The following is an 8,747-nucleotide window of genomic DNA, read 5'->3' as shown; positions in this document are numbered from 1 at the left end:
TCTGAACCTTCTTAGTAATGGATTTTACATAAATGTATCTGCCTAACAAGTTTCACTGCCTCTTATTAGTATATAGAATATAAAACTTATTATTTATTTTTCATCTCATTTACCATTTTCCTCCCTTCTATAACTGAGTAATTCAGAATAATTTCATTTCTGCTTACTATATAAAACTTTCTCTCCCTCTCTCCTCTCTGTCTCTGTCTGTCTCTATCTCTCTCCCTCCCTCCCTCCCTCTCTCATTTATTTCTTCACAAATATCTGAAAGGTCATAGTTCTCAACATAGTTCTAAAATCAGGGCTGCAGATTGGATATTTTCCTTTTAGCACCTTGTTGGTATTTTTCTCAACATCAAACTTCCTTACAAACTTAGACTAATACCTAGAATTTCAATGTTGAAATGACTACCATTTATAAACTGACTGTCTTTGAATTTTGAGTCTGATATTCTCATATTTTTGTTAGGCAAGTGTGCCTGGCCACAAAGCAATGGACATATTTTCATAAATAATAATGCCAGGATGCTCTTCTTTCTAAAAATCCACTGCTTATAAGAGAGTACTTTTTTGAAGAAAAATTCAATTAAATTCAAAACAAAGGGATGATTTTTATAAAGGAAGGGAAGTTTATATTTAAAAAAACTCAACAAGAATAACTTTTTTTTATAATTTCACTTAAACTTCCATAAAAGACAGTTTTTAAGAAGATACAAAACTTCCCTCACTGATTTAAAAAAAAAGAAGCATAAAAAGGCTGTATCCTAACAATTTAAAAGCAAACTAAAATTTAAGGAAAACCATGAAGACCATTGAACAGGAATGAAATGTAAAGTGGGGGAAAATAGCCACAAAGCCAAAAATTTCATGATATTAATAATGATGGGGGAGGGGGAATATTGATTGGCCAAAATGTCCCTTTGTCTACAGAATTTGTCTCCTTATTAGAAATCAGTTGTGGCATAATGCATATGCTTATAAATAAAAGTGTCCTTTGGTCTTATAAGGATATAAGCAACATGCAGTGTGTTCTTTTCAAAAAATATAATCTGGCAAAATCTTTTGAAGATATACTACTGTTCTGTTAGGATCCTGTTGTACATAATAGGTAAATCTTGCAATTTTTGAAGGGCAAACAATATATGTTTAGGTCATCCTAATTTAGAGTCTAATCTATAGAATTAAAAATATCTTCTAGACTGCTATTGAAAGTTCCAGGTGCATTTATAAAAGATGTACCCACAGTAGTAATGGTGAGCATGAGAAGTATATCTTAGCATTGCTCTCAAACCATTTGAGGAAATGAAAATAACTTTAAGGTCAAAGGATCCTACAAAACAATATCTCCCAAAGCTAATCCATTGTTGTTGTTTTTTAATGGAAAATAAATAAACAGCTGAAAATATTTATACAAAGAATACAATAAAGCAATTATGAAAGAAAAAAATATAATAAAGCAAATAGAGAGAAAAAAAAGAAAGAAAGGAAGGGAGGAAGGAAGGAAGGGAGAAAAACAGAGGAAGGAAGAAAGAAAGAAAAAAGAAAGAAAAAAGAAAGAAAGAAAGAAAGGAAAAAGGGAAGGAAGGAAGAAAAAACATGAACGGGTTGAAACATACATTAAGCATGAAGTCATTTGGGGATATGTTTTATATATTTTGCACATTTTGACATTAACTATAAATCAGAAAAAGAACATGAAATATGTGCTTTTAAATCTATTCATCAGCTTCCTCCTCCCTCACCCCCCACAGGTTTAATGTTCAATCTCAGTTTGTAGATGATTCCCTATTGACAGGAAGAAAATACGCATCACAACCCTAGTTTGGGTTAATGTTCCTTGCTGAAACATCCATTTATCAAGAAATAATTGCCTGCCCTCCATAGCTCTGAATCCCAAGTAATGCTGGGGGATCTTTCGACTTTGAAAGAGAATCCTCCCATTGCAAACTACAGATGGAGAAGTGTCATTGCTATACCAAATAGTCTGCTTAAAAATGAAATAAAATATGAACTCAAAGCAAACAGAAAACATGGTTAGTGCTCCAATTCTATGGCGGTATACAGAGCGCTTGGACAACACTAGGAGAGGAGAAGACTCCCATTGGCTAGGAGCTATTGAAATATCATGGCCAAACTGGAAGGCAGAGACTAACAGTTTATTGTATATTCCTAAATTAGCTAGAATAACTTTAAAAAACAAGCATATTTTATACCTTAAAAGTAAAAGCCAAAATAAGAAAATGTATGTATGTGGAGTCTGGGGGGTTTGAGGGGGGAGGTAAGTTTAGGGTTTAAGTTCTTATTTCTCAAAACAAGATAATGCACATTTCAAAGTTTAAAAAAGACATATTTGCACAGACACTAATCATCAACTTACTTTATCTTTGCTGGCCCAATGTGGTTCTCAGTTTTTTAATCACTTCTCCACTGGCGCAGCTAATGTGCCTACAAGTTGTCTAGAATTTTAATATTGCGAAAATTCAGTGACGCAACTTGTGATTAAATTGTGAAAACTTGTTTAATGCAAACTCTGATTGAAAAGAATACATGCTTATTTAAGGAAAATGTACAACTTTGCAAAAATTATTTAGCTCTATATATAGCCCCACATTTAACAGCTTTACCAACCTGCAAAAAAGTTGGTTCTTGTAGAAAACTGCCAGGCTATGTAGTCTGAAATCTGGAGTAGTATTACCAGAGAGCTGTCAGTCAGCCATCCATCCATCTAATTGGCTTCTTACCATCTTTCCATCATGTTTTTTTTATAACTGGTCGCCTCTGGCTAAAATGCAAATCATGAGGAAGAGCCGTCTAGAAAAAGCTGCTGCTTTCTTAATTATCTGTCAGAGTATGGACCAGTGGACCCAGGGCCGCACTGTGGAGTTATGCTAAGCAGCAAGGCATCATGGGAATTGGAGTGACAGCTCATTTTCCTCCTGTGTTTTCTGTGTTCGAATGACAATGCAGAAATATGGGTTTTCCCACACTTTCTCTGAACACCTGGGCTATTGCTCAGGGGAGCACAAAGCCAAAACTGTCACATTTCCAGACATGGTCTTATTGCTGTCACTATGACAGGATTGTTGACAAATGCCAGCAGTCATCTCGGCATCTTGGGAAACGTCTGCCATGATTGTGTCAACAGCCTGACAGAAATTGTTAATGTTTAAACTTCTTCCCCTGACAGAATCCTGTCTTGCTGACAATATTTGTCATATGAAACTCAATCTTTGTCAAACTTGCTTAAAAATTAACACTTCCCCCATTTCTTTTTTTTTCAGCTAACTGCCTAGCAATGCATTTTTTTAAGCAAGAAGATTTCAACAAGGTAATGTAATACAGTTAGTTAAGACCACACTGAGTCCAGATTCACCGCCCTATTACCAACTTGTGGCCAGCTTGTCCTTTTGACCTTTGCTACAAGAATAATTGTGATTTTTCCCCCTTCCATTCCCTCCCGCTTTTATTGGCTATAGGAATAAAACTTCTGAATTATTCAAGAGCATCAAAAATCCTATTTCTCAGTGTCCAAAGTGGAAAATCAATTAAACATAGTTTAACACATATGAATATCAGTTTAAGTTTGTAGACATGTATTAACTGCTTTTCCAACTTTGATTTTGAAAGCTAATTTGAATGGTTAAAACATAAAAGTTTTGCAATAGCTTAGCCCAAGTGTCTTGTGTTGAAAAACATTTTGCCAAATCTCGACCACATGCATAGTCCTAGATTCCTAATTCTGGCAATGTCTGTTGTGAAATGTTTATGTGATAAGTCTCAGATCAGATTTTTTTTAAAGAAAAAGAAAAAAAAAGAACATGTTATCGGAAATCCACAGGGTGGCTGATTTTTGGAAATAAAATTAGCAAAACATGATGTTGAGATTACTAGAAGGTTGTTGAATGGTTTTCAGTGGTACTAGAAACAGCCAAAATCATCAAGGGGATGATAAGCATCCCAGAAACTGTATAGGGCAGGCTGATTGGTTAGCCAAATAAAACATTCATCTGTCCTCAGGAAAACACCCCCAACCCAGAAAGGGAGAAGAAATAATTATTAGTAGTTATTGTGTAATAATTCAGCCAAATATGGTATAAACTCACAACAAGATGGGGTACTTCGGCCAAGCACATTTCAGTAATTTATTATTGGAATAGAAATCTCCTCACAACATGGCAGGAGTCCAGAAGTACCACCTGCTGAATTGTTACCAAACCTGATTTCCAGTTACAATATATCCAGCTAATAATAATGTGTTATCACTCCAGTTGCTGTGATGATAATCAACTTTTTTTTCCTGTTTCTCAGTGTCCACATTTGGCTTAATTACTCTGCCAGATTTGCAAATTCATCTTTCAGCAAAGCTTTTTCTATTAGTACTGATGCTCTTATTCATATAACTATAATAAACAATTAATCAAAAAGATAAGCATGAATATACTAGGAAAGAGTGTTGGATTGGTAATAAAGTAACCTTCATTCTTCTCCTAGCCTTGTTACTGTGTGACCTTTGAGAGATAATTTCCCCCTGAGTAGCATTGTCCAGAAAATGGGAAGGTTGGACTAAGTAATCTCCAGGAGTCTTTTCTAGCTCTTCTGTTCTATAATTCTGCTTTCTTGTATATTGGACACATAGGCTGTACATGGCAGATAATGTGGAAGGTAGAGCCCAACTTACCACTGTCTTTTTCTCAGGTTAAGCTTCGAATGCAATTGAATTTGTCACAAAGCATAACACTGAAGAAATGAGACAATGACTCTTTGTCTGACTTTTCAGTTGAAAAGAAAAATAAAATGAAATAATGCATCGTGGAGAACAAATGATTAAATATATCTCCCTCTTCTTGACAACGAGATGGGGGATTACTAAGTGCACAGAGTTGTATACATGTTGTCAGGTGATGTCGCTGTATTGGATGGTCAGTAGGAGGATAGGACAAAAGCAATATAAGAAGACTGAAGAAAGAGAAAACAGAATCAGGGAAGGCTTTATCGAGGAGGTGTGGCACTTAGCTTGAACCTTTAAGAAAATATTTTTTAAAAGATTCTTAAAAGTGAAAATGGAGAGGAAGTTCATTCTAAGCTTTAAGGATGGCCTGAATGAATATATATATTCCTATTAAGAAACAGTTGGTAGTACAGTTTGACTAGAACATAGAGCTACTTGTAAGTTGGAGCCCCATTGTAGTGAGTTTCAAATACCAGACTATCTATCAACAAAAATTTATGAAACACCTAAAATGTTCTAGATGGTATGGCTAGTGGATAGAGAGATGATGACCTGAAATCCTGAAAAAATTTAAGTTTAATTTTCTCCTTTGACTCTTACTGGCTGTTTGACCTCAACAAGACACTTAACCTCTCATTGCTCTAGGCAATTCTCTAAGACCATAGGTTCAGAGAAGTTTCTAGCCTTCATTGGCTGAAGGTGTTTTCTTACCCATATCAATGATATCACAGACCCTATGTTCCAGTAACTGTACTAGGTGCTGAGAATACAAGGACAAAAGTGGAAAAATCTTTTCCCTCTAAGAATTTGCAATCCAGCAAGAGGAGGCATTTACATGTTTGTATGCATACATGCATATGCAACATAATATTCACTTGGAGGGAGAGGAAGCACTTATAGCTGCTAGGACAGGACAGGAAAAGCTTCATGGAAAAGGAGGTGTCTAACTTGAACCTTTGAAGGAAACTTGATATTCTAAGAAGCAGAGGTAAGGAGGGATTGTTTTCCAACATAGAGGACAGTTAGGTGTAAAAGCTTTTCTATTTTGTTTGTTTGTTTGTTTTGCAGGGCAATGAGGGTTAAGTGACTTGCCCAGGGTCACACAGCTAGTAAGTGTCCAGTGTCTGAGGCCAGATTTGAACTCAGGTCCTCCTGAACCCAGGGCCGGTGCTCTATGCACCGCACCACCTAGCTGCCCCCTTGTTTTGTTTTTAATAAATTAAGAGTGTCTAGGAGGCATAAGAGTGTCTAGGGGCAGCTAGATAACGTTGGTACTCACTCCCTTTACCACTGACCTTGATATCAATTTAATATCAATTTGGAGAGTTGGAGGAGAGAAGGGAAGGGAATTTAAAAAAAATTATAGCATTATAGCATGCTTTAGGGACACTAAAATGTTTTGGGCATGTTATTTTCTCAGAAAAAGGTACATTATTTTCCTCTTCCTTAAAAAAAAAAACTATTATTTCTTTTATTTTTAATCTATGGAAGCAAACAAGCATTCCATAGTATGATTGTACATGAAACTGCAAATCTATTATGTATAAATTGCTATTCCTTTTTTTTTCTTTTTTTTTTTTTTTTTTGGGCAGGGCAATGAGGGTTAAGTGACAGCTAATAAGTGTTAAGTGTCTGAGGCCGGATTTGAACTCAGGTACTCCTGACTCCAGGGCTGGTTCTCTATCTACTGTGCCACCTAGCTGCTCCCCCCTGCTATTCCTTTTTAAAAAGGAAAATTCTAGACAGAGTGTTAAGGGAAAGATGATTCACCTTAGGAGGTCAAAGAAGACTTTGAAAAGAAATTAGCACTTAAGTTAGACTGTGAAGGAAGGAAGATACTTTAGTAGAAAGAGATAGGGACAAAGAGTTCATTTCAGGCAAGTGGGATGAAATGATCAATATTATGGAGGTGGAAGAGAGCAGAATAAGAATGGTGAGAGAAAAGTGGTCCAGATGTGTTGTAACATAGAGTTAATGTAGAGGAGATCAGTGTTAGAAAAGACCAAACTCATGACAGTGCAGAAAATGTATATCAGCATGGCATTGAATGCACTGGTTATTGCTCTCCTTTGAATGGAAGTATGACAAACTAACAGGAGGGAAAAGGGAGGATGTTGTCTTTGGACTAAGCAGTGGGTATAAACATTGCTTGAAGAAGTACCCTATGCCCTATGTAGAATAAAAGCTAATAATAAGAACTAGCATTAATATAGTGCTTTAGGTTTTGCAAAGCACTTTATAATCATTATCTTATTTGATCCTTACAACAAACTTAAGAGATAGGTATTATTAATATCTTTATTTTACAGGCAGAGGTTAAATGACTTACCCAGGATCACACAGCTAGTAAATGTCTGAGACTAGATTTAAGCTTAGGTCTTACAGAATTCACTTTTATTACTTCCCAGTTACATACAAAGATAGTTTTCAACATTTGTTTTCATAGGATTTATTTTTTTTTTTTATTTTTTGGCTGGGGCAATGAGGTTTAAGTGACTTACCCAGAGTTACACAGCCAGTAAGTGTCAAGTGTCTGAGGCCAGATTTGAATTCAGGTCCTCCTGAATCCAGGGCCACTGCTTTATCCACTGTGCCACCTAGCTGCCCCTCATAAGATTTTTAGTTACAAATTTTTCTCCCCACCTCCCCCAACTCTCCCCAAGGTAGAAAGAAATCTGATATAGGCTGTATATGTACAATCACATTAAACAAATTTCTGCATTAGTCATGTTGTTAAAGAAGAATCAGAACAAGGGAAAAACCTCAAAAATTTTAAAACATTAACCAAAAAGTAGAAAAAGTATGGTTCAATGGTTCAATCTGCATCCACAATCCACACTTCTTTTTTTTTTTTTTATCTGAATGTGGAGAACATTTTCCATCATGAGTTCTTTGTAATTGTCTTGGATCACTGCACTGCTGAGAAGAGTCAAGTCTATCACAGTTGATCATCACACAATTTTGCTATTACTGTGTACAGTGTTCTCCTGGTTCTGCTCACTTCACTCAGCATCAGTACACTTAAGTCTTTCCAGGTTTTTCTGAAATCTGCCTGCTCATCACTTCTTACAGCACGATAGTATTCCATTACATTAATATACCACAACTTGTTCAGTCATTCCCTGACTGATGGGTATTACCTCGATTTCCAATTCTTTGCCACCACAAAGAGAGTGCCACCTAACTATTTCAATGCATAGAAGGCAGATACTGGTCAGGTGGCTAAGGGGATATTTAGCCTAGAAGTATAGATGACCTAGACTGTGGATCTCAGAGGAAGATTTCTATACTCTGAATTCATTTGGACAATTTTGCAACCTACAAGTATGTTTTATTTTTACTTCTTCAATTTAAGTTATAATCTTTATGAAAGAATACTTCATTTTTGTTTCTGAGTGTGACTTTTCAAGAAAGAATAGCACACCTAGATAAGCAATAACTTTTTGGTGATAACACATAGCAACCATGTAAACCCAAAATTTTGTAGAGTATCACTTTTGTGGCAGCAAAGAACTAGAACCTGGATGAGTTCCCATTGGCTGAGAAATAACTAAAAGAATTGTGATATATGTGTAGTGAAATATTATTGTGTAGTAAGAAATGATGTATATACAAAATTCAGAAAAACATGTACATATTTTTATGAACTGATGGGAGGTGGAATAATAATAAGACAGATGAACAATGTACCCAATGAAAATATGAATAAAAAAGTCACTAAAAAGAAGCTGAAGTGTGACTAGATTTTTTTTTAAATGGTTGCTGACTATGGATAAGGAAACACTCTTCCCTTCTCTCAGCATTGAACTGGGGGATGATGAAGACTACTTGGGCAGAAGGTCGAATACTTTTTTTTTGGTTGAATACATTGTCACTATGTTGAGTATTTACTTAACTGATTTTGTTTATTATAAGAAATTCAAGACCATCATGTACAGAGTGGGGAGAATTATGCTTTATGTATCTGGGAATGAAGCAAGAGGCGTCAATTATACTTATTTTTTTAAAGAAAAAAAAT

Source organism: Dromiciops gliroides, chromosome 4 (genome assembly GCF_019393635.1).
Source record: "Dromiciops gliroides isolate mDroGli1 chromosome 4, mDroGli1.pri, whole genome shotgun sequence".
NCBI lineage: Eukaryota > Metazoa > Chordata > Mammalia > Microbiotheria > Microbiotheriidae > Dromiciops > Dromiciops gliroides.
Note: the sequence above shows the minus strand (reverse complement) of the source record.